We start from the raw sequence: 27699 nt of genomic DNA on the forward strand, positions 1-27699 counted from the left end.
TTTACCACCTTTAGTCTTAATAATAAATGAACGTGTAGTGGCTTCAGCCAGTATTATTACTTAGAACATTCATACAAAAAAAAAAAATATATATCATTTTAGGTCAGCCAAAACTATTGGCGAATTTGAGTCAAACAGAAAGAAGAAAAATATTAAAAAGACAAAATTTTTATCTTGAAGCTTAAAAATGTAATGACCACAGGAATGCAAACAATATGAGATCTAAAATGTTACTGAAAGCATAAAATAATTTCCCCTGTGATAGATATCAGAACACGTCTTATTTCAGTTTGCTGGTTTGACTTATTTATTGCTTTGGTGCTCACAAGTTGAGCAGACTGGGTTGGAAAGCAATCTGAGTACAAGCTGTGAAAACTCATAGAATATCTGAGTTGGAAGGGACCCACAAAGATCATCGAGTCCAACTCCTGGGTCCCCAAAGAAATAAAAAGTCAGATCATGTGTCTGAGAGAGTTTTCCACACACTTCTTGAACTCAGTCAGGCTTGGTGCTGTGACCACTTCCCTGGGGAGCCTGTTCCAGTGCCTGACTACCCTCTCGGTGAAGAACTTTTTCCTGATATCCAGTCTGGAAAAAAAATACAGTTCCCGCTTCCTGCTGGGCATGGGCTGGGCTGTGCCACGGGAAGGCCGCAGCGAGCAGGCCGGGCCAGGCCGCAGAACCTGGCCAGGACATCTCCTCTCAGAAGATCCATTTCAACATTACAAAATTTCATCTAAGCTTGTAGCTACCTGAGAATGAAATGGAGATAGAAATTATGAAAAAGATTTTTTTATTATTATTATTTATATATATAAATATTTACTTCTGGAAGTTTTCTAACTCTTTGCTATGCTGGTGAATAATTTTATCCAGACAAAACAAAGCCACAGCCACTGGACATGAACTTCTTTTCTTTTCTCGTTTTTGGAAAAGACAATCATACATGTCCATGTACACTATGAACGTGAAATGTATACACAAACAGTGGCACAAGACTGAACAGCAATTTGAAGTAGAATATTCTGGTGAAACTAAAATTATTCAAAACGTGAGTTCCACCTCTTAAAGATGATTCTACTCCGAACTCTGCTGTTATGAACACTTGGCCAGGATTAATAAATAAATCAGCTATTTTTCTGAGATTTGATTTCATCAAACGTCATTAGACAAACTCCTATGGAATGTTTAACATGACAGTGCTCTTATCTAGCTGCCCAGCATGGGACTGCTTTTTGGAATCATCCGATACATTTATTAAAAGCCTTCAGAAGGTCACTCACACTGCAAACTAAGGTCAGCCATAATAATGTCTGTATTTAGATGGATGAACTGCTCTGGGCTCCCCCACCTGCTGAAGGGTCTAATGAGCCAGCTGAGAGTTCCTGTCATAGCAAACATACCCCTTCTCAATTATAACCCATAGAGTAGGTTGAAAATGCGTGAGCATGTAGAGCTTTAGGAGTAGGCATTTGACAGTGATGAAAGAAATAAAAACAGGCCCAGAAGGAACACTGACACGGAGCTGAAAAAAAAAAAAAAGTTCGCCACACTACGGCGAAAGATATAATGCGTTTCACTCTGAACTCTGGGCACGGACCTTATTTATGTCTCTTTTAAACCAGATTGCTAGTGAGTGATACGGTTTGTTTCTACAAGGATCCTGCGGTAACAGTCACAGAGAGCGAAACAGCCTCAGGTGCAGACAGGCCACCGTAAAGCCTTCCACACTGCTTGGCCTCCTCCAAAACGTCGTGTTACTGTGCAGACAGCCCATCCATTACGTCCTGTAAAAGGAGATGATAGGGATACCAGGCTTGCAGAAGGATTCTGCCTCATTTCCTCAAGAAAGGAGCCTAAATTTACTACGCAATACAGATGCTGTTGCCCCACCTGTTTCAGAATCATTTGTTTGTTAGTCAGAGTAACTTAAATGGTGGCATTTAGGGAAGGATGTTTAGGGGCTGGCGTGTCAATCAGATGATGATGGGAGGGCATGGCTGCAGCCAGAGGAGCTCTGTTACCTCCACTCATGGCACACAGCTTTCCGTGTGCCAAGATTACACACCACAGTGACCAACCTCCTGCCAGCCACGACACAGTAAAATACAGATGTGTACTTCTTAAAACAGAAACTGAGCAAGTGAAAGAAAATAGATTTGGCACATGGAGCTGGGGTAGGCTACAGGCTTCCCCACAGGCACAAAAGGCCACCACGGAGGTGCGGGTCTGACAACCAAGGCCATCCCCTGTCCCACAGCGAGGCAGGGGCGGGCTGGGCACCGCCTGAGGGGACGCAGAGGAGGGGAGCTGTCGGGAACGCCCCGCTGACAGGAGCGTGGCTGCTCCTTCTCTCTCTCTATCTGAAATCCATGAAAATCGTTCAAAATTAACCAGTCTATACATACATATTTGTCTAAATACGAACGCCAGGTAAAAACTGGCACCGCCGCTAAGGGCTGAGAGGAAAAAAGCGGTCTCGCAGCGGCGGCACCGCGCTGCCATCTGCAGGGCGACGGCGGGAACGCGGTCTCGGGCCCTGCGGGCCAGGCAGGGACGGCCAGAGGCAGGCTGAGGCACTCAGGAACAGGCAGGGACAGGAGATGGAAGAAACAGGCAGGGCAGGACCCGAGATGGCACAGAAAGGATCAGCCCAGATGGGGCAGGTGGTGCCTGCGTGAGCAGGCCTCAGCCATGGTGGAGCAGCCTGAAGCCATGACAGGGCCCTGAAGAGGCGCACCGTTGCCTTCACCGGGTCTGAAATATTTCAGATCGTTAGAACAGCGACTGTCACATGTGTCTCGCACTCCAGTTGTAGTAACAAGCCAGGCCAGTGTTAAGCCTGGTGCAATGACAAGATCACACTAAGAAGTTATATTGATAACCGTGGTATTTACAGCACATCACTAATAATGCCACTGGGGCAAATCCTTTGAAGGAAATTAGGATAATCTAGGAACTATGTGAGGGTAAAAGGTGCTGTGCTAAACTGGGGTGTTACTGTGTGAAACCTTGTGAGAATTATAGAATCATTAGGGCTGGAAAGGACCTCTAAGATCGTCTGGTCCAACCATCACCCTACCACGAATATCACCCTACCACCAATATCACCCACTAAACCACGTCCCTAAGCACCATGTCCAGCCTTTCCTTAAACACCCCCAGGGATGGTGACTCCACCACCTCCATGGGCAACCAGTTCCAATGCCTGACTACTCTTTCTGAGAAGAAATATCTCCTTATTTCCACCCTAAACCTTCCTTGGCCATTGAGGCCATTCCCTCTAGTCCTACTGCTCATTAAAAGTGACTTATCGGTCATCATGCTGAGTTTCCCACTCACCATTGGGAAACTCAGGTACAAAAAGGGGTTGTTTAGGACTGAAGGACAGGGAATTGTTCAAAGGGTTGCCAATACCATTGCCCATGGTATGGGAGGTCCTAACTAGAGACAGGACATTTTGCTGTAAACTTGATCATGAATTCACTACTGCCCTTCATTCAGTAGGAACAGTCAAACCTCTTTCCTTCTGTGATCTATTGGGGGTACTTAGATTATTCTTTACTATTAGTCACGTTCGCTGCCCTGTGATGAGGCTTAGCACTAATTTCTGCAAGTGACAAGATGATGTAATGGTGCAGAGGTACCTCTGAAACTCAGCAAAATTAAACAATTTGCTTCCTACTAACTAACTGTAGGTTAATGCAGAGAAATGAGTGATGTCAACTAGTCTATATTCACAATGCAGTCAGGCAGAGTCATGAAAAATTACAAAAAGAGAAACATTGATATTTTTTCCTAGTGAAGAGGCAGCTTTCAGCTTCAGGCTTCTGAAAGGTTTATGAGAAATTTTCAGAAATATTTAAATCTAGAAATAAAGAAACCAGTATCCCTTAGAAGTGAATCATTGCCTGGAACATGTATGTATATATATTATCTATTCCACTGAGCTGTAATAAACAAAAACTACCTTTCTTCTGAAAGCGGACAGCCTATGGGTCAGGTTTAGCATAATAGCTGTTTTTTAGGCAAAGATCTGTACAGCTTTGGTGCCTTGGCTTTGCTATTGTAAACTGTCTGCTTAGCTTCATTTCAAAACATGGGGGTTTGAAATCAATCATGGTTTGCTTTTGGTTGATACTTGTTTGCTCTACTTCTCAGCTTTTAATACTTCACGGCACTGACTCAGAAGTCTGTGCCAAGAACTGCATCACGTTGATATGAACAAAACTCTTGCAAATTCAGGCTGGCCCTCAAAATCCATTAGTGCCCTAGGAAATTCAGGAGTTGGAATCGTCGCAATAGAAAGGTATAGATTTGGTTTACATATGTTGACATGAGGATCTCAGTTGCACCCGTTATGAGAGTAACCGCACTTGGTGATGAGTGAGTGGGTTCTCCAAGGGGGAATGGAAAAATCAGAAATGGACCCTGTGTGGGAGCAATACGCTAAGGTGCTGACAGCTTAATGAATAACTTGACTGTTATGACAGTAGGACACCTTGCAGTTCCAAGAGCAAATATTTGAAATCATATGCAATGCAGGAAATGTATATATGTATGTAGAGAATACATGGCTTACCCGTATCACTAACAGATGGTCTATGTTTTCACTTCAGAGGTTTTCTTCTGTGCAATCATGAGTTACTGGGGGTGAGAGTGAATCCATAGCTTGCAACTGATGACATAAAATGGAACAGTGTATTAAAGTCCCCTTTTTTATGGTGGCCATATGGCTCAGAGGTTTTGGTAACAGCTAATTAAGATATTTGCCTGTAGCCCCCCTCTATAAACCTATATCTCCTTCTACTGCTCCAAAAGCTCTAGTTAGCCGAGATGGTAAAACAAGGTGGTGATTATAAGAAGATTCTTTATGGATATATCTATATTCAAAAAAAAGGGGGGGGGGGGGGAGAGAGAAAAGAAAAAAAAAGATTCTGGTCCTTTACACTGTTATTTACATTCTTATAAAGCTCCAGTGGATTATGAATACAAAATCTGGCTTTTGTCTAAAGCAAGCTTTAGGGTTCATATTAAAGAGAAGAATTTGCAAGGATCTGGAAATACCATTTTCTGCCATGTATCAGTTCTGGGGACTTGAAGACTGTTCCAGATTTACTTATCTGTAGCCTCTTATATACCATCATTCCCTAACACAACTGAAATCAGGCAGCCCTTCTTTTCTATGAAGGCTGTGAACAGCTGATCCCATCAAGAGTTATTCTCTCTTGAGAATGGATGAGAATCCTTGAAATTCATGGCTTTGGGGATTTTCTTCACTTATTCAGGGGTGGTTAGTATCTTTTGCAGAACGCTCAGATTTTGAGCACCTTTTTTCCTTAAAAGTAACTATTTTGCAAAGAAGCTGTGACATTTTTCATTAAGAAATTCACTCTTTAGCCTCCTGTTCAAGAATATTGTTTGTTTTTATTTTATCAATTTGTACTGTGTATTAGGAATAGGATATTTTTCTGTTTCCAGAAAATAGACCTTTATGAATGTTCTGCTCATATTAGCTAAAAAAACAAAACAAAACAAAAAAACCACACAAGCAAAAACTTTGGAAGCTGAAGACAGTGAATTATTTAAAGCAGCAGAAAGAACAGACCGATCCACAATAGAAAAAGAAAATGATGGAACTCCAGTCAAACTGTTCCTACAGGACTGGTGGGGGAAAAGGAAAAAAAAAAAGACTGCCTATTGACACAATGCTGTAGGAATTTATTTAGTACTAATGTATTGATGTGAATAACTGAGGGGAGTAGATCATTATGATTAACTGAAATTCACTTTTTGTTGTTGTTGTTGTATTAACTGCTAATAATGAGAATTAGTGCACGAGGTTTCCTTAAAGGAAGCACTTCTTCCCATGCTCACTACCGTTTTAGCTTTACTTTTCTGGTTGTTAGGTACATCTCACAGTTCATCTTGTGGGAGTCAACTTTTCAGTCCTACATACAGAATTTGGTAGGGCTCAGTCCTTGGGGAAAGAACAGTCCAACACAAGCATTTCATGTGAGCCTGGCAAGGTAATTGTCTCCTGCAGCTGTCAGGACTAATCACTCAATGCAAACCAGGCCCCAGCATTTGTGGTAGCCTCAGGGCAAGCAAAATATCAATTGGGCTACAAATCAAGACTGCAGCATCCTCTTGCACCATGAATCAGTTAAATGAGACAGGCAATTCAAGTGCTAAGTCAACATGGTCTGTATAAACAGGAGTTTGAAAACTGTATTTCAGTGATTTGCTTCACCTTATTTTTAGAAGGCAACTAAAAAAGAGAGAGAACATGAATAAACTGCTTGGGCTGGGCAGACTAATTTGGATAAAATAACCATAATCCTGATGTCGTCACAGAAATTCCGGTTGAATATATATATAATCTATGTTGGTGGTTGGAAAAAATTTGATCAGCTTTAAAAAAACACTCTATACTTCATTCATGTTCATTTAATTGCAAACTGAAGCAGAAGTATAATATACTAGATGTCACTTGAAATCTGTTTGTATTCATCTGAAAGCAAAGACTGGGTTATCCAGCAAGAAAGCTTGTGCATTTGTGATTTGCAGACTGATTTACAGATAAAGAAACTGGAATCAGCTTTGCAGAGAAGAGCCTTCTAAGTAGGAAAATCCCTGTGACAATAAGCTGAGAGATGAAACTTGGCAATTTTGCCTGAATGTCTAGTTTCCATTCATCCCAAATTCACATTTGAGGGTGTGACTCAAAACCAGAAGAAAATTGCAACGTAAGTCCAGGAAATTACATGCCACTAATTAATAGTGGAATAGTGATGATTACATGATTATCTTTTTGTATAAAAGCAGCAGTAAATAATTTCCAATGAGTTCAATGGACTGCACTGGTCATAAAAAGAATAAAAGACAGTAAAATGGGCAATAACAAAATCAGCTGCTGCCATCTCGCCGTGGATGAGATGTCTCCTAAGGTGTGGTCTTATATGCCCTTGTCCAGACACTTTGTAGATTATTCTTGAGGCAGTGACATTATCAGGGGGAGAAAAGCATGGGACATGCCATATTTACTGCCAGTTTAGTGGTAGCTCTTTCAGTCCAGCATAGACAGGCATGGCTGAATAGAATTTCATCTGTGAACACAGAATTGGAGGAAAAAGAACCAAATTTAATAAGAAAAAAGGGAAAAAAAGAAAAAGCAGGCCAAAAATGACGTTATATGTACAAGCAGCTTTCTGTTTAGAATGGGACACCACTGTACTGGGTATGAAGTATAATGTTGTGCTGATAAGGGGTAGCTCCTGCCTGAGTCTCCTCCCACAGTCTCCATCTGTACCAAATCATTCGCGTCTACCGTCTGTCTGGCATCATTGATTTTCTTTCAAGGTAAATATTTCCCTTCACTAACAGGTCCAGTAATGGGAACCCAGCCCATTTGCACCATCTTAAGTAGGTGATATCCGTGTGTTTCTATAATATATGTTTGTAACACACATCAGTACTCAAAATGCATTCTCCTCTCACTTACACTGCTTCTGCACTGATGTAACTCCAATACCTCTGCTAATCCTTTCTTACACTAAGGGGAGAATAAGAGTCTTAGTGTTTCTAAATATGAAGCTACCAACATAGTACAGACCCTTGATTGTATGTGCCAGCTGTGTAGAGCACAGCCTTGGACATCAGTTTCAACTCATCAGATATGGATTTAAATAATCATAACATCCACATCTCATTTGCGACCAAAGATGGAAGAGAGTTCAAAATGATGGAATAAATACATGGGGTTTGGGAGACTGAGACAGGAATACCTACTCAAGATGGAGAACAGGCTCAAAGTTGAGCTTTAGTCTAGCATCATAATAAATGAGTATTTCTGCTTTGAACTGGAATAAAGTAAAAATACTATGGCATAGAAATAGGTAAAGATATTGAGTGTCATCACTTTGGAATTGAATCAATCTTTAAGAGTATAGGGAAGCTTCATACTTGAAGTTTTGTCATTGGGGTGTCCAGACCTGTGAGAATAAAAATAAAAAAGCTTATATACTTTCATGGAAAAGGGTCATTCTCTTCAACTAAATTAAAAAAAACAAATATGTGAATTAAAAAAAAAAATCCATGTTCTTCTCTGCTTTTTCTTCTTGCATTTCTCTGGTCTATGCAGGAAGACAAAGTAAAAAAATAAAAGTGTAAGTGGCTGAAGTGCCTAAATTTCTCTTCTAAGAAATTTTATGTAGAAAAGGTGGATTCTGTTGTTATATCCTATGAGATGTGCTTGCACTCACTTCCGCTGTAAAATGTCATCTTGGAAAAAAAGGGAAGGAAGCCAATCTGTGTACTCTGCATCATCCACACAAGCAGAAGCCCTGTATTGAAGATCATGTGTCAGGTCTTGAAATGCAAAACCAACTCAAGTATATCAGCCGCTGCTGTCACAGAATGGGACAGAGACGACGTCAAGTAAACATCATCTTTATCAGAAGGGAGGGGGACTATGAGGCTATTGCTTGCAACTTGCTCAAAGTTCTGGGAAAGGGGTAAGGCTCATTAGAGCCAGATATCTGTGCCGACTTCCCGCTCCCCCGACTGCCACTTGATTCTAGACGTGAAGAACAGACAAAAACTTATCATTGCCAGTGTCTTTAAAGATGCCCACACATGTTCCCTGCAGACCAGAGAGAGGGGAAAAAAGCCCATTTTGTCTGGACAGGTATCAGCTTTAAGCTTGTCTTATCTTCACACACCCACCAACCTCCCCATGTGGGAGCGGGACTATCGCTGTACAGTGTGCAGGGTGAACTCCAGCTCTGCCTTCTGAGGACTGATAAGAAAGGATGCATGAATTGCCCTTTTCAGCCAAGCTCACGGTGTGCAGCCAATCTTTATCTCCAGTCTTGAGGAAGGAAAAGCAGAAACCAGCTAAAAGCCTTTCTTTCCCCTATTCTCTGATATTCTATAAGTCACATTGGGAGATTAATATTGCAACCTTTCCCTCCTCCTCCCCAACCCCCCAAAAATCCCCATTGCAAATAAGCAGGCTGATAAATTTCAAAATAAAAACAGATGTGGCAGGAAGAATGATTTATGGACTCCCCTAAACACTTCAGTTTTTATATAATGCCAGGGGTTTTTGTGCCTTTTTTTCCCCCCCAGTTTTATTGTCTACGTATTATTCAACCTATTTCTACTTCCAGATTCAGAAAGGAAGAGAGAATAGGACCAATACCCAAATGAACAAGCATGGGAACATTGAAGCACTACGACAATGTCATAGATCCAAACTGATGGCTGCAGTTTACAGATGCAAAATGAGAAAAAAAATATGTGGAAAGGAAGTAGGAGAAAGGCAAAAAAAAATTCCTCTCTTCCCCAGCCACCTAGTGGAAAGTCAATTAACAAAATACAATAAATGAACTCTTTATTGGTCAGTAAGGAGAAAGTAGAAATAACTAGAACAGGGAGAAGTAAAACTGAGGGTGATAAGTACGGTAGTGAAAAAATACAGAGATATGAAGGGAAAATGCTATGCTCAAGTGTCAGCTAAAGAACGGTAAATTCATCTGAAATACACTCCAAGAACTTCCAGCTACTCCCAGTCAGCTTCTTGCCTTTAGGCAGTGATCCTACCTAACATACACTGCTGTCCTTGGGAAGGAGCACAGATTAAGTCATACAGAAATGCAAGTATTTGGAGGAGAAACTTGGGGAATAAATTCCCATAGCATGGAAGGGGGGTTCAGCGGCTTAAATTCATGTTTACAACATATATTATTGAGAGTAACTATCAGTCTTGGGATGCTTCTAGATTTGAAAGCTCAAGCTTCAGATACCTTAAATGGGAGCTGATAGCACAATTACTGATATTTGGTTATTAAAATCTTCATTGAATGACTATATCAGCAAGACAATCAAATTATTTTCTGCTGTACTCAAGGCCTTATGGGAACAAAACTGTTGAATTTATTTTTACTATGTATAAGCTTATTTTTTAAATTTCATGTCACATTAAGCTTCCCCAAAGACACATGCAAATGCCTCTATCAGCGTACAGGTAAATCCCCAATAAACTGGGAGAAAATGTACTTCGCTGGACAACATCCAGGAGAGGAGGTGCTTGAACTTGAGGCAGTCGCATGGCACAGTTGCTGGTATCTGTGTGCTGGTTCAGATCACATGCTATCTAGATTTCTTTGCTGGCTTTCTAGCATTTCATGCCTGTTTTCACTCAAGTGTTTATTTCTATAAACAGACCTAACCTTAGAAAACAATATAATGACATCCTTCCTGGGGGAGGAGGGGGAGAGAAGTTTCCTCAAATTACTCAGGAGGGTTTCCGCTGGTGTTTTATTTTCAATAATCCAAGAGGTAAATGGCCGCTTTTGAACTCTGCCCTCTGCCCTTTTTATTTTGCAACTTGGGCAAAGATCAAGCCCAGAGTCAAAAGTGTCAGCAAAAATGCCTGTGATATGCGTGTGCTTTCCTTTATGAAAGTCCTCCTGATTTTGTTTACAGAATTTGGTATAAACTCAGAGTCCAGATTAAAAGCAAATGTCTAAGTGTCCTGTGGGGAATTGCAAAGTTGAGGATGCAGCGTCTAAGAGATGCACAGGGTCAATAGGGAGTTATGAGCATTACCAGGGAAAAGGGAGCAGAGTTATGATAAAGGCGAAATGTGGACATCGAGGTCATGAAGAGGTCTAAAGGTAAAGGTGGAGAAGAAAGAAAAAAGTCAGACAAAGTACCACAAGCACACCAAAAACAAGACAAAACAGCACAGGACGTGTGTGTTCAAAGTGGTCCAAACTTCTAGCAATATGGCAGAATCCCTGGTGAAGAAAAATCTATCAAAAATGTGAAATAGAAACAGTCCAAGACAGAATTTACCAAACCATGCTGAAAACAAAAAAAATTCTAGATATCTAGGGCTCCTTCTGAACACATCAAAAGGCATTTAGTAGCATGACGTGCAGAGAAAGATGACACGTGAGGGAAAGCCAACTGTATGCCTACTTATTCACTTTTCATACCCCTCCATCCCAACCTTTATATGAATGTTGGCATGCCATCTTCTGTTACCTACTGCGTCAAGACCTCTGTGCCACAGACCCAAGGGGTAATAAAACCCTTGGCTAAAATATATAGTTTAGCAGTGACATGTCCTTTTAGATTACCAAATAGCATTTTTCATTTTGAGGAAGGATCTGGAAACACCGGAGAGGCAAATGGACTAAATAGGTCTCTTTTCTTCTGAAAGAGCTTCATGCTAATTGCTGCTGACAGGGCTCCTCTACGGCAGTAAGGTCTCAGGAAGAGCTGGAAACCATCTTAGAGCTGATTAACAGGAGGTGTTATCCCTGACCCCTGTCATGCAGCAACCAGCTCTAGGCCCAGCACCAGTGATAGGGAAGTGGTGGATATTAGTTGATCTGGGATAGGATTAGGAGGAAGTGGATGAGAAGTAAATTGATTTACGTTGGTTCCCAAAATGACTATAGATAACTTGTTTGCCTTTTTTTTTTGGTTATAACTATTTTGAGACTGTTAGTGCAACTGGTGAGAGCCATTTGTGACAGGGCTCAGAGAACCAAATTTTATTTTTTTTTTAAAGCTTTTATTTGGTTGGCAGATGTCAGCGGTGAAGGTGGGGCTGTCTACAGTGCTCGAAGTCCTCCAGAACAAAACCACTTTGGATACCCCCGCCTACCATGTACACAGGTGGATGGGAGCCCAACATGGGGAACCTCTTGAAATTACCTTAATTACAATCACACCTAATTAGTAAAAAGCAAAGGATACAAAATGCTGCACCACAGTGCATACATTCAACTGAACAACAGCCTGTAGGCACTACTAACTGGTATGGAACTGAAGTATCATCTTGCAACTAATGATCTGGATTTTTCTTTAAGCTACACTAAAAGACTCTTCACATTTTGTGCAACTTAGCAACTATACTGTAGCCTACGTAGCTTTAAGCATATTTGATTTCATTGAAGTAAAATGGGCAACTGTATAGCCCCAGGAGTCTCTTTAATGGGTCACTCATCCATCAGGTTAGTGGGCAACAGGCTGCTTGTCCTTTGTGGATTGTTCGTACTCTTACAGCACAGCATCCCTCCAGCTCTCCCGAGAGCTGCTTTGAAATGGCCAGCATATACCGAGGATATATTCAGATTTCACTTTACCCTGGCTGTCAAACTTTGTGTATTTTTCCAATGTCAAACAGATTTTAAGATTGAGGAAGGAGATAATGTGATGATAAAAAGACTTGACCATTTTAAAGGTAGCTTTTAAAATATTATATATAGCATGGGACAATTTACTTTTTCCCCAAAAATCTCAGTGTTAATGGAACATGTATACATAGACTGGGCCAGAAACATACTTTCATAAAGAAAATGTGTGCATTACTCTTACGTGCATGTGCACATGCATGGACACAATCAAACATGGTGCTGGATTTTTAGTTTTTCCTCTAAGGAATATTTTAAACTTTCTTTTCTATCAGCTTGTAAAACATTATTTTTATTCTTCCTTTAATGGCCTGGGCTAATTACTCACAGTGACCTTTGACCTTCAAGTGCCTTCATTTATGGTAGCGCATTCCTTTCAACAGAAACATATTGGCTCGATTTTACAGGGTGCTGATGTCTGGCCTGGCAGCCCAAGCCTCAGCAGTCCTACCACCATCTACAGTACAGCCACGTTTTTGGAGTCCAAAGCATCATCCTTGCACAGGCAAAGTTGCTCAAAAACTGAAAATCTCACCTGAGCAGAAACACCAAGATTTGCTTTCAGTATTAAGATTCTGCCGTTGGAATTTATTTCAGGCAAAAATGCATAAATCAGATTTGGAAAACTGTGAAAATGTCTTAGCTAGATCAGGGAATGAAGCAAAGTTTCATTTCACTGGTGGAAAGTCCCACCTGGTTTAATACAACCTAACTTCTCAGGAGGACTGAGCCCTGCACAGCCAAACCATACAATTGCTCTTAATTGCTACATGGTCTAGATCTAGCAATTTTTGGTGAGGTATCTCTGCATTTAATTTCCACAAATTAATATACCATATGGAATACTTTTAGTGCTCAAATTTTTCTAGGAACAGGAGTCTTCTCCCCACTATTTAATAGTAAAATCCAGGCATATCACCAGGTTCCAAAACTGTTGTTAGAATTTGGCAAGGATACTCTGGTGAAAACATCATGAAAGAGTTCTGTTAAATACATGCATGTTCCTGAAAATAAAGAGACCCAAGATCCTGGAATATCTATTACAAGCATCAACAGGATCCCATGAAAGCAAGGAATTTGAGGTGGTCTCGTGGTTGGGGCAATTGGTCAAGTTTTTAAAAAAATACCTTCAATTTTTGACAAATTATTTAATATTTTAACATGGAATTTGCTCAAACTTCTGGCCCCAGTTCAAATAGTCATGAAAGCCCCATATTAATTTAAAATACAAGAGCAACTCCAACTCCATTCAAAAAGATACTTGGATGCATGTCTGAATTCTTGAACAGGATGGGCAAACTGAAATGGGTTTTCTGTCCCAGCTTTTTATATTCAACAGAACTCACATCTTGTGATGGGGAGCAGTTACATAAATATATTAAAGCTACTCAAATGCTATTGAGATGATAGAAACAGCTAGCTAAACAAAATATCTGTGGATATTCTGCAGTACAAAAAAAAATTGTCAGTGCTTGTGTACCTAAAAAGGCAAAGCAAAGGAGATGCACAGAAGGAGATGCACTCAGACAGTTTGCTTGAGAAAGAAAATGAAGGGTTGTGCAGAAAATGAATGTGTTCCTAGGTGTTTTGCAGTAGTAACATAGTTTTCATGATAAGCCTTTAAGCTTCAGGGTTATTTTTCTTGGGTCTTTTTAGATTCTTTTTTTCTTCCTCAGCCTCCTCTGCACTAATACAGACTCTCAGAGAAAGACCATTTACTTGCTCTGTTGTCAACGCATCTGGACATCTTGTCAAAACAATATAATTTTACTTTGTAACTTTTTGACACTGGTATTTATTGCACCTGTCTTTAGTCATGATTTATGACTTGTCTGGTGAGTATTACTCTACAGCTCCAAGTTTACAATACCAGATAAGTGAAGCATTTGAAGTCCCGAATGGGCTACAGATTTATAGATGTATATTCCTCTCCCCTCCTCCAAAAAGGGAAATTAAGATGAGTATTTTCTCCCATTTTTCTGGGTGGTAGAAAGCAAGACAATTGAAAGTTCTTTGGAAAGAAAAAAAGAGACTAATGCTATCTGCTGCTGTCCCTATTAGGAGGATTACAGTTAAGTGATCTTTGTTAGGGGCGTGCTCTGCAGTCAAAGTAGGGTTTTGTTTTAGTTAATTGATAGCTGGCTATCTGTACAGCATTTTCACACCAAAACTGTGCATCAGTAGCAGCAACATAGCATTATGACTCTTGGAGCATTTGGAAGTTTATCCATCAATTTGACATTCTGAATTACTAAGTTTGTAACACATTTCCTAGGATAATACAATCTACTTAACTCTAAAAGGCCAAATACGTAAATATCAACTTCACCTGAGTAACCTCACTGAACAAAATTCATACAGATAATGTTAACTGCCTATGAAAAAACTGTCATAGAATGAAAATCTAAACATTTCATTAAAATAATCTTACATTGTTAAAAAAAGGATTAAAAACTAGGTTTGGAGCCTTAATCAACCCGACAGCATCCCTTAAATATATGCTTGAAAGGTATTTATTATTCTGCTGCTGTTAAAGCAGGTCTTTCAAATTTGCCAGACTTTAAAACAAATCCGGGCTTCCTTCCTAGTTAAGGTTCTTTTCAAATCTGATCCGGTATTGCAGCTGTAACACAAGACTGTTGACACAGTTTGGGTGTTGCAATACAAGTATCCCTCCAGCATATCTCTCATCTAAGCCAAAGCAACATGTGAATGTGTGAATGTCAGACAAAATTGTTTTGTAAACATACAGTCACTTTCATTTGTCAAAATTTCATTAAATTATAAAGGAATTTGACAGGGCTTACTAACGTAACCCCCTAGGGATATATGTATTAGCAAGGTTCCCCGTGCTTATCATTTTTCTGTTCATTCATCTCCACCGATCTGATGCTTTGATAGAAATCAGGTGGAAATCAGGCACTGCAAGTGCTGAGGAGCTCTAGAAAGAAAAGCTGAGGCTTCTTTTCCAAGTACTTTTTAGTGCTTTAAAGATAAATCAAATCTCTTTATGAAGGGTACATAGCAAACAACAGTACGAGGAGGCAGAGAAACCCCTCGCTCGCCAAGCCGTTGTCTCAAACACAGCTTGAGACCAGCAAAAGCCAGTGACTTCCTGTAACGAAGCAACACGGGACCTGGTGTCTGGAGACAACACGGATTGGCTCTCTTGCCCCAAACTTTACACATTCTCAAATCCTTTGATGGACTGCCAATGAAAATATTGGGCAGGCATCAACTGTGAGGTTGCCATGGAGATCTAGTAAGCCAGGGCAGTGGGAGCACAGATTTCAATCAGCAGGACTTTAACAAAAGCCTTGATTCAGTGGTGAGTTCTTAGGTTAGATGCTTCTGGGCTTTAGCAGGGTGCACAGAAAATTGTGAATTTACTACAAAGCTTGCTAAGCAATTGCAAACCACGATTCCTTCAGGAAAGAAAGCACAAACCTACTTTTCTTTCTGATTCAAGATTGACCTTTTGAATTCTTCCTTGCCCCTTAAAATGAGAAATAACGAGGCTTGCTCTGTAACAGAGAAAGGCAACTCGTTGCCTTTTGGACATACCTGCATTACAGTTTTGGCTCACAGAATTATGCCATCAGTTGCTACACGTTCTCAGCTCACAAATTACTTGCTGCTTTGAAAATGTAGCAGAAATACCTCCCATTGCTGTGACAGTCACAGAGAACAAAGTCTGTCTGTACATAAAGCTGATCGACCTTATATTTGCCACAGAAAAAACATTAAATATTTTTATCATTAGAGAGCCTGCTGTCAGTTTTATAATGCTGCAAATACAGAAAACCTTGACAGAGCAGACAGACGTAGCAAAGCACTATGCTTTCAAAACCGCCTCATTTCAGCTGTTGTGCACAAAACTGTGTATGGAGACATTTAAATTTCAATGTGACTGCATTTAAAGCAATATTAGACTCATTTAATGTATTTTCATATTTTTTTCTGTAACAGCCAGCAAGTTTGTGGGATAATTGTGTATAAACTAATGTGAATTTGTACTCACATGAAGTAGCTGGTTCTAGTTTAAAAATAGAACTTACAAATTTAGCAACTGAACTCCTTAAATGTGATGAGCATAAGACTTGAATTTAGAAAGAAAAACTAAAATTTTACTATATTACGAGGCTTTAAATGCAGAATGAAAATAATGTTAAAATAAGAAGCTTGATTGTTTACAGATTTCCATCTAACTAGAAATATTTTCAGGCACTTATAAAAGTAATTAAATTATACATCTTGATAAACAAGCACAAATTACGTGAAATTTTATATGAAGTTTAAATCAACCTCAGACCATTTGAAGATTATCTTAGGGAAAATTCTTGAAGCACCAAGCTAAGGGCTTTTCTAAAAATTCGAGTGCTGATGTTCTTTTCTAGAAGTCACAGAGACTGGTTTCAGGTTCAATGGCAGCAAAGTGAGAGAAAATCTCTATCCACAGCCATTCAACTGAGCACAGTTCGGTGGTAGAAGACGTGATCTACGATATTCAATAAGGAAGAACAACCAGTGAAAGCAATCGTATTAAACAGATGCCAATGTGGCAATAATAGCTAACATATGAAAGGAACAGTAAGCTTCATGTTTCTGTCTTCAATACCATCACCAGCAGAGATCAGGCTGAATTTCTATACGGACACGTTACTCCACAGTTCTGCACCCTATGGAAGGGTTTAATCCTCCATTGAAGCACCTGGCAATGTCAAAACACCCTGGTAGCCAGGCTTTGGTTTCAGTTTATTTTACATTATCAGTGAGATGGGGAACAAATTTCAACGCAGAACATTTATCCATTTAGATTATATGGAATTTTGCTGTTATTCTCGGTGTCACCAGACTTAATCCAGTGTACAAGGCTTGATGGAGCTTTCACTGGAATTGAACCAGAACATCCAGAATGCCACGTGGAACTGATGTTCCTTCCATCCACATGCACCTGCCTTATCTGAAACATACCTAGATGGGTAGCAGATAACTATTTCATTATTGACCTGATAGATCAGGATTAAATCCTTAACAGAGAACATGATGAAAGTCCAAGAGACTTTGCTTTGGCTCTGGTCTGTTGATAAAATAGCACTAAACAAATGATAATTTCTTTAACACTACCACCAGACAGTTAGGATGTTATACCAGCACACAGTGCTTCCATTTCTTTTATATATAACAAGCACAAGTGAATTCTTTTGGTAGAAATTGGGGAAAACTACATTGCTACTCATGCTTAACCAACTCTACCAGTGAGTTGCCAAGCTCATGACATCATCACTGGCAACATGTGAGCTTCAGATTAGAAGTAGCCTGATGACATCAGCCTTCCAGTTTCTATCTAACAGATGGTTTCTGTATATTGTGTAATTTTAGATCATTATTCATGGTTTTGGTCAGTATAATTCAGGAAGCGAAAAAACTGCCAAGAAAAATTGACCTGGAACTAGTTCAAAGAGACTAAATTATTTTATTGATTAGACTCCTTAGCTTTCATTTTCCAGCAAAGCCATCATGAATCATCAATACACAATAATATCTGAGTAATTTCTATGTGAGCTGAATTAAGTGCTCCAAAACAAGGTAAGCTTTGAAGGATTAGGCCTTCAAGCTGTTTGAAAACAAGATAGTTAAGAAGATTTTCTAGGCAGTCCTGAAAGGGGGCCAGAAACTATTTACTGAGGCAAGTGGTTTGTTTGAACTGGATTTTTATTTATTTTCATATTATACTTGTTGACTTCATATCCGCCTTCAGCTCAAACACTCTGGAGAGGCCTGTTTTTCACCAACATGAACATAGGCCAGAAAGGAAGCACCTTCTGAGAGGCCTCAGCAGGCACAGGCCCAGCACTGAGATAAAGCACTGTGCAGGCCCAGCAGGGCAAGCTTGGAGGAGGGAGGGAAACAGAGAGGGAAGGAGAGTAAGAGAAGGCCTTGGAATCTTTTTATTACAAAGATTTACAAGAGTGCAGACATACAGAAGCCTTCATGTAACAAATATTCAGAGGGCAGTGATGAGAGAAGCTACACAATTCACATACCAGTCAGATTCGTATATAGCACAGAGTACACAGGTTTATCACCAAAGCATGCCATGACAGAGATCATCTCCCTTCTAACTGACCAAATATTCTTCTGACTGACTTGGTTTGCAGGCATAGATTGCCCCAACCATCTTGGTGGCAGCAGAAACCAGGGAGGCAGTTGTAGAGAGAGAAAAAGGGGAAACAGTTGAAAGAAATTATCCAAACTTAGCTTTGGGCCTTGCTCACCATCAGAAATGATACCTGACTATCACTCCTATATCAACTCTGAGGCCCTTTGAGATTGAAAAAGACGGACTAAGTGCCAGGTTTGCCATTTAGTTCCCTAGTGTCCTCTAGCCACTGTTGGGAGGCAGAAAATGAAATCTCAATTTTCTATTTTTTATTTTTAAAAACAGCATTCTCCTTGTGAGATCTACAGTTATTTAAATCTATTTGGTGATGTGCTAGAACCCACCAGTGGAGTATTTTTGGAGTAACAATGCTAAATGGTGAGTCGCACATAGCAGGGACTCCTCCTGCATATACCAGGACTTCCCTGAAGAAAATGAACTGCTGAAATTTTGGGAATCCTTCAGCTACTGGTGTGAATAACATCAACATGCTGGACAGATATTTTCTTTTCATGAAGGATTTATGCAGAATACTATTTAATTGTCACGGGAGTCCCATCATTTGTAGAAAAGACCTCAGTAGCAAGAAGTCAGAGGACAATTTCTTCCCCATAGAACAGAATGAACCATTGCATTTCAAGCAAAGCACCTCAATTAGCCTATTTTCAAACTGAATATTTATGATTCCTGCTATCGACAGTCAGGCTGTTCCCTAAACTGGATGCATTCTTGCCTTAGATTTTTATGAGCAGCAAAATACACCTTAGCCAGGTCAAATATCTATTACCTTTACAATAACTAAGGTTTCTGTATATTGTCTCTGCTGAGATTTTGGTTGTTTGTTCTCCAAAGACAAGAATTTTCAGTTTTATAAGAGTATAATGCAAGAATACCACATAGAAGAAAAATTAGAACTAATAATCTTTCAGTTCTTTGCTGCACAGAAGAAAATGTAACAGCTGCTCTACAGGCATTTTTCCTCTTTTCTTGTCACTTTTAAATAAAAGACCATTAAGATTTAGTTATGTAAGATGTTTTAAGCCTATTCTCATTAATACAATCCTTCAAATATTTCTGTACAGAAAACCTACTTATGAAGAATGCACAAGTATAACTTTTCATGTGGTAAGTTCCACATTACTACTATATGTGCTAACTTTACCAAGATTTTTAGAATAAAATCCTAGAAATTACTAGATGCTGTTTAACTAAATGTCTTCTTATCAAACTATTCTGGTTTGCCAGATCTAAATATTTAGGAAAGACATCCTAGTTTAATTAAAATCTTTATGGGGAAAAAAATTCAGGCCTTCCCTTTCCAAGTCAGAGAGAACTAAAATACAGCATGTAAAACCTGTCTTTCCATCCCAAAACATATGGTTTGACACAATCCTGTTTTGTAAGAATATTTTACAAGTTTGGGTTTTGTACTAATGTAAAATTAAAATAAATTTTAAAACTTTGAGGTTGGCTGCAAAGCCGGAAGTGCTGCTCAAATGCCAAAGTTAACACCTAGCTTTTGTTACTTAAGTTGCAGGTGCTGAGGTTGCAAGAGTTGGGAGGTTTTTTTTTGTTGTTTTTTTTTTTTAGAGAGGCTCGGATTTTAAAAATCCTCTTCTGTGCATAATGCAGACACCTTATTTTTGGCATGCTGCAACTTGACCCCAGTAACACAGCTGTACGTGCAAACTGGTATCATCTGTACAACATGATTTTGGTAGAAATGTTTATACCACATATCAGGAATGTAATTGGAAGAACGGGTTGTGCACAGAGCATTTTCAGGTGGAGTGAAAGATTCTTCAATACCAGCACTGCTGACATTCTTGACTGAAAGAAGAATGAGTATCCTCGAAAGCAAATGCCTACTTAATTACCATTTTTATTCCTTCATTTTGTTTGACGGAATAGAAGCCTACTTGTAAGATTATCATAGAACCATTCAGGTTGGAAAATAAAAGATCACTGAGATCATCTAGTCCAACCTTTAACCTAGTAAGGGTAGAAGCATTACATTGTCAAGAGTTTCCAAGCTGATCAGCTTCCCCGAGTGGCTCCAGCAGAGATTATCAACCATGATAAACTGCTCTGTACTCTCATTTCCCACTAATAGCGTTCAGAATCTGAATGGAAATCCAAAATATTTTTCCATTTTAGAAAGAACATCCAAGAAAGCCCAGTCACAAAGCCCAGGGTTGTCAACAACAATAAAAAGATTCAAAATGACCTGTCTTAACCTGAGGGAAGGCTAAACTAAAAGTCTTACCTCTTTAGATGATTATCCAATTTTTTCATGAAAACTAATCATAACCATAAATATGTTCTGAGATATTCCTTCTCCATACATATATAGCCAATAAGTGAACAAAGACTCCCTAAAATTTTGATTTTTATTAAGTTAGTATTTATTGCCAAGAAACATTTTGTCTTCTGGTTATTTTGGGTTTTTGTTTGCCAACTGTTTGAGTAGAAAAATATTTCCTCCTTCCTGATTTCAATAGCCAAATGAAAATCAATGTAGTGATCAAGACTCAATTCTTTTCTTTCAAATCTCATGCATTAAGTACTTTTCTCAAACACTTCCAAATTGGACAGCGTCCCTTTCTGAACAACCTACTTCAGGAAGGGGAAAAAATACATTTTCCTTATCAGTTTTGTGAGGATCAGCTCAGAATTTTTGTAGTATTTAACACACCACATGGAGGAGACAGCATGGATTTGGAGGAGGATGTCTACAGATAAGAAGTTTCTCTTGGCTATGTTTGCCAAAACCACGTAACATGCTGATGAATATTTGCTTTATCCCATTTCAATGTTTTGTCTTCATTTTCTTGCTCTTAAAGGAGAAAGTCCTGCTTGAAAAAATGGAGAGGGAATATTGCACATGCTTAATATGACCTATATTTGCTATTGCCTAAGTAATCTAGTGAAATATTAGCCAGCTGGAATGGGGGAGATGATGCTTGCATAGTTCTCCAACAGTGACCCTTGAGGTCTGGAACATAGATGTATTAGTTATAGCCAGAAGGGAGCACTTTGTCTCCTAAATCCCTTGGAGTAAGTTGGTTTTTCTTGCCAGTCTGCAGTTGATTGAGTCATCACAGGTCAGTGATGACTGTGGATAAATATTTCCTTTGAAGACGTCAGACTTTAAAAAACGGTACAATAAATTCCCTGCACTTGGGCTGAGTCAAATTAGCAGGATTGCAGCAGTCACAGCTGGTGTGAAAGGAATATCTGTGGGACCTAAACCAACACCACCATGTGGAGACCTGTGTAACAAAGAGCATTGGACTCATGTTGTTTTCAAGGCTTCTTCTCCTGAGGCATTTGCAATTACTTTGTTTCCTGGGCTTTCCCTGTCCCCATCTATGCTTTCCCAGGAAATCAAAGACCATACAAACAGTACAATATACAAAACTTGAATGTTTCAGATGGAAGGTGGAATTTATTCATCTATTGTTCAGGAGTATCAAGACAAAGACCACCAACCTTCTAATTTGACTGAAATAGACATACAAGGAAGAAAAGATGGCATTCAAACCTCCCCACAGCTCCTCACCTTCAGCAACATCATGGTGCCTAACAAAAGGATCTGACTATATCCTGTCAGCTCCATATGCAGAATATTTCATGCAGCATTCCCAATGAAAGCATGCAAATTTTACTAATATGTTACAATGACCAATTAAATATAGAATCTATTAATGTTCACTGAAGATTATATTCCTATGAATGGAATTGTCATTCTTGGACAGGCAGAAGGTCAAGAAGATGATTTCCCCCTTTAGCTTCTCTGAAATTAACCCCAAAATTCAACATCAAGACTAGCTATAGATTAAAACCCCTTGTTTTTCAAGACCTATTTTGCTTCTTAATGGATTAAAATAGTTCCCAGCTGTGCAAAGTTCTCATTATGTTCATTACTTATAATGCACCTCACAATGAGATGATTAATTCAGCACACTTGCAGACCCCTCATTGAATGCTGTTGATTAAGCAATTATGTTAATCCACTTGTGTTTGTTTTCTCACTGCTCTGATGATGGTCAGGGCCAATTTCTTTGCTGAATTATTTCATGTACATGCTAGCAGCTTTGCTAACATTTGCAAAGGCCAAACCCACAATTCACTAACAATGTGAAGGTGAAAATTGCAGATTATTTGTCTCCAGTGTATTTTGGATTGCTAAGAAAAGTGCTTAACTTTATTATGATTCTTCCTTTTTTGGGCCAGCTCCTGAAGTGGAGTGACTTTTTTTTAATTTTGGCTTTAACACTGAAGTGAAGTTTTCAAGCCAAGTAGGGATGAATCTTCATTTGTCTTCTCATATTGATTTTATTCAATAGATCTCATATTGCCACTAGACTCTAGACTAATAAAATTGTTTTTTGGAAATGTCGTACGGATGGATATGCAAGTACCCCAAGTATCATGCCACTCAGTCAGAAACCTGGTGTCTGCAGGAGGAGCCTGACCAACTCAACTTGACTACCACCAAGAAAGATGAAAAATTGCTCTTCTTACTCGCCATAGATTCAGTCTCTACTTTGATATAAAGCAGTAGATGATTAGAAGAACATTCTCCTACCTGTAGATAAAAGTATTTTTGACAGTAACAAAAATGGAAAGGGAAATACTGTGGTAGGAGAAATAGGCAATGTATTTTAAACAGTCTTTGCTCAGTTTAGTTGGATGGGGCAGTGGTTCTTTAAGTATATTTGTCAGTTACCTACAAAGACATGTGATGGAAATATTTTCTAGCAGCCAGAAACATCCTGCCCTATGCAATACACTCAGCTCTCTGGGTGTCCGAGGAACCACCAGCGATCATTTGTAATAGTTGTCGTTTACCGTTCCGCCAGCTTAGCCAGCCACGATGGCCAGCTTCAGTGGAAAGGAAAGGAAAGACTGAACTGAGTTATACCTCAACAGACTAAACAGTAACCCCGCAGCAGTGCCCAGCTTTAGTTTGGTTGAATCACTGGCGGATCTCATGAATAATAGACATGAAAAATGCTAACAGACTTCCCACCCATCAGAGGAGCCAAAACCAAAACGCAAAATATTCATACAAGCCAAACCTGAATGCCACTACCTATCCTAAAGGACCTTTGATAACTTTTGAGTTCCCTATTTAGGAAAAATGATAGCAGCTTATCAATGCAAAGCAGCAAGATTCATGATAACCTCCAAGGCTTTCTATTATTTGCCATTCTTTTCCTTAGTTTTTGCATTTGAGTTTATATTTACAACAGCTCCACCAATGCTTTCTGAACACAGACCGTCAGTGACCACAGCTTTTATTTCGGGAGGTCCATTTCCGTAGCAACAGCTCATAAAAGATACTAAATAAAGCTTAGATCTCTGCAGCTCAGGTTGATATATTATATATTAGTCACTGCAGCGTGTTGACGGCTTTCCTGCAATGTGGCCTGTATCTTTTTTATTATGTACATTCTTGGTGAGTGTTGGGGAGATTGATCCCATTCTGGTATCCAGATTTTAAAACAGATGTGAGGCAAAAAGCTGCAGAGGGTGCAGGGAAGGGGTGCAAAAATCGAAAGACCCTGAGAAAAAGCCTTGCAGGGACCTGCTGAGGTTTGTCCAAGAGGGCTGAACTAGCCTGATACCAGAGTAAAAATACCTTGAGGAAAGGAAAGCACAAGTTGCTGAATAAGCCTAAATTTACTAGCAAAGGATTAGCGTGCTTAGCAAAGGGAACTGTTAAGGAATCAGCAAGTTCTCTACATCTTTTTTCTTCAGATCAAGAGCAGACGCTTTTCTAGCGGTGATGATCTAGATAGATGGAGATTACTGTTATTGGTAGGATGCAACAGTGAAATTTAATGTTAAACTACAGAATCAGGTATTGTCTTCTAGATTTCAATTATATTCATCAATTAATAAAATGTCATCAAGGTTGTCAGAGGGTTTAATTGGGGGGTTTAATTCAAAACAAGCTTCTTTCCAAATAAAATCTTTGAGAGGAAGCATTCCGCGCCCCCCCCCCCCCCCAAAAAATCCACCAACATTCCTGTTGTAGGATTAAAAAATCAAATAAAGCCTGAAGGACAGTTGGCAGTCATAGGAAAATATTTAACCTTACAGTAATGAATACTTTTCTTTGTTCTTTCCAACTCCTCCAAGAAGCAGCATTATCTGGTCTTTTCTAGCAGCACTGTAACTTAAAGGTAGATCACAGAACAATTATTTTTGTGCCATCCAGTACTCTGATTTCTTTTATCTGCCCCCCTATCCTCCCCATGAGCTGAGAGTTCTGTAACTGTGTTTTTATATGTATTTTTTAAAATCTGCTTCAAGGAACCAAGAGTTCCTAGTACTTCACAAGGCAGTTAAGTACAGTGTGGAATTTGCTCTTAATATTCATCCACATGTTTTATGAATTTCCATATTTGAGCTTAAACCTGGAGTCCAAAGACAGACTTGTTTTAATTCATTTATGTCTTAAACTCAACACCAGTTTCTATGTTCTCCTATTTTGGGAAACCTGAGTTGAATTTCTTAGCAGAGGAGAAAACCGATCAGAATTTTTTTTCTCCTTAAAAACTGTACTAAGATTGTGTAGCCAGCTGTTAATCTCAGGCCAAACTCCCATCAAGTTCAGCAGAAGGCGCTTGCCATAACGTAACATTAGAAATCATGAAAATCCCAATAGGCATAAGAAGGTGTTGAAGGGGGGTCAAGGAGCATGATAGACATGAAAAGACTTTTTTTGCAGCTGGTTCCTTTCTCCTATCAACTGTACAAAGACAGGCAAGGGAGAGGGAGGGCAGCAGAGAAGTGAAGCTGGATTATGAAATGGGCACGCTTTCCATCCATGTTCAGGAAGCCAGGGAGACAAAAGGCACACAGCAGCAACCACATGGCAAGGGGGCTTCAGAAAACAGGCTACTTCCTCTGTTGTTTCCTCAGAAGTCCAGAATCCATTGCTTAGTTTGTTTTTCCAAGGAAATAATTAAAGATGTGGATTAAAAAAAGGTAACAAAAGACTGACCCTTCCTCCTTTTTTTTTTCCCTCCCTTTTTTTTTCTGCCTGCCTGCTTTAAGGGAAATCATTTTCATACCCCCCTTCCGCTCTCCATACACAATGAGAGCCCCGACACTGGGGCAGGGATTGGTTTACATCCCAGTAGAAGGGAATACTTAAGGAAACCTTTGGCAGTATTATGGATTGAAGTGCAAGGAGATGGTTTTATCAGGAGGCTTCAAGGCTATTATTGTCCAAATAAACACTTGCTTTGCCAGACATGATCTACAGCTGCTGCACAGAGACCCTTGAATTTCATCTGAATTTCAATCTCCATGTCCTTTTCGCCTTTCCCACTTCACTGTTTTCAGACCTGAATAGCCTACTGTACTGGATTACTTCATTTTTTCCATCTTAATAGGCTTCACTAGGCTCTGACTCCTGACTTCCTGCCCACGACTCTAGTCCCCACTTCATCTAGGTTAAGGAAGCTTTAACACGTCCCTTCCCCAACACGCACACACCCATTTGCCAGGGGACAGGATGCTCCCCCAGACCTCACTATCATGATGCAGCATTTCTCTGCTGATCAGAGCAGTGCTATTTCAGCACAGCAAAACCCCGTGCTGATACACGCCTCCTCACGCGCATTAGAGACAGACAAATTGCTTAAAAAAAAAGTAACAAGTGGCTGAGCCAAGCTCACCAAAATAGTTGTTAAATCCTTATCATTTTCCACTTTCTGATATCCATGCTGTTCTGTAGTCTGGCAAACAGACGCTTAAGTGACAAAGTACAGCAGGAGAAGCTGTTTCTGCAGCATCATTGTGATATAAGAAAATAGATTAAGCTTCACTAAAAAGACCATTTCTAAGTAATTTCAAAGACAGATCTGCAAAAGGAAAAGAGTAGGAAGGAATGTTTCAATTTGTTTTCCTCACAGAAAAAAAAAAAATATTTCAGAAAGAGTTTATTCCAGCAAAACAGCCAGGAATATAAAATTCTTTATATAATATCTTCAGAAGTTATCTTCTGCTTACTCTTCCTTCTCAGTCTCGGTTTAGAAATTCTGAAGTCTAAATAGTCATGTTATCTTTATCGCATTAGGTATTTTAGCACAAAAAATGCTCACTACCAAAACCACTGAAAAACTAGATAAGCCAATACACTCATACTGAATTTAGCTCATAACTTACCTGAGCAACTCTCTGTAGCACAGCTCCCATAGACAAACTGGCTTCTTCCAAGCTCACTTAGGCTAAATACTAAATATTCAACCCAACTATAGCACAAAGCAGGAACTTTGCTACAAGCAGTTCCCCAAAGATGCCAAACTCAGCAGAGCCCCCAGGGGAGGGTTATATTCAGGGTCTGCCTTGTAGTGCAATCGTTCACACCTGGGTGCTCAGACCCAAATGTTTTTGGCCTTGCACCATCAAGATCACTCAAAGTTCCAGCTGGGATCACTCTCTTCTGTTGGTTTGCCCTAGAAGCAGTACTCCAAGTCTTGTGTGTAGCATTGTTTAGCATTCTAATTAATATCCTGACTTTAATTACACAATTTGCCAGATATATAAACTGTTTTCTATAACAAACACAGGAAAAGCAGCCTTCCAATAAGGGGAATCTTTGTTTGAACTTCCTAAGAATTACACTAGTACTAGCACACACAAGGATACCCTAAATGTACTGTTAATGCTGTTCTAATATATATAATAACCTCTTAATGATTAGAGATGCAGAAAAAGGTTGGGTAAATGTAGCTCCCAAATTTTGATTTCTATCACAAATTCAGAAATATTCATTTATAATATTTAAACTTGAGAGCTGTCAAGTTGGAACTGCAGATCTCGTATCGATAGCCCATGTTGATAGCTCTGAGCTTTGCCCCTAAACTCAGTATCTTTTTAACTCCATGCGCCAATCTGAATGTTTTCCTCCTGCCACCAAGAAGGGTTCAGATCTGTGGCCCCAGTAAAGGACTACAAAAACAGAAGAGCCGAACCACTATGTCGTAATTGTTCAAGACGTTCCCTGTTTACTTGAGTTTAGAGAGCAGATCACACATCCATTTCTGCCTAACCTAGAAATCCCAATAAACCCTTGCCCCTGATTCTTACTCACACCACAAAGACATGATGTTTCATGTACTGTTTTTTGCACGTGATGTTTTAGAGAGCAACTGCATGGCTTACAGCAAACGAGCCAAGCTTTAAAGGACAGTTGGGTTTTATCTGGTACTTTGGTTTGTTCTTGAGTAGCTGAAAAATTACTAAGCTGGGTTTTCTGTTCTTTTATCCATTATCCTTCTTTCTGGCTCTTGTGAAGGTAAA

The 27699-nt window shown here is 39.5% G+C and overlaps 1 long non-coding RNA gene across 2 annotated transcripts; it reads right to left on the bottom strand.

Annotated features, from left to right (window-relative positions):
* Nucleotides 1-300: 300 nt before the first annotated feature.
* LOC308179844 lies at nt 301-27467 on the bottom strand. 2 transcript variants are annotated; one of them, XR_013940626.1, is made up of 4 exons: nt 26563-27467; nt 4583-4678; nt 1601-1787; nt 301-752 (listed from the first exon to the last, which is right to left on the bottom strand). It is a non-coding gene; the product is annotated as an uncharacterized lncRNA (long non-coding RNA). The 2 variants fall into 2 exon arrangements; XR_013940627.1 differs by lacking the exons at nt 301-752; nt 1601-1787 and adding an exon at nt 2390-2757.
* Between the last annotated feature and the right edge of the window lie 232 nt (nt 27468-27699).

Source organism: Anser brachyrhynchus (genome assembly GCF_964034855.1).
Source record: "Anser brachyrhynchus genome assembly, chromosome: 18".
Taxonomy (NCBI): domain Eukaryota; kingdom Metazoa; phylum Chordata; class Aves; order Anseriformes; family Anatidae; genus Anser; species Anser brachyrhynchus.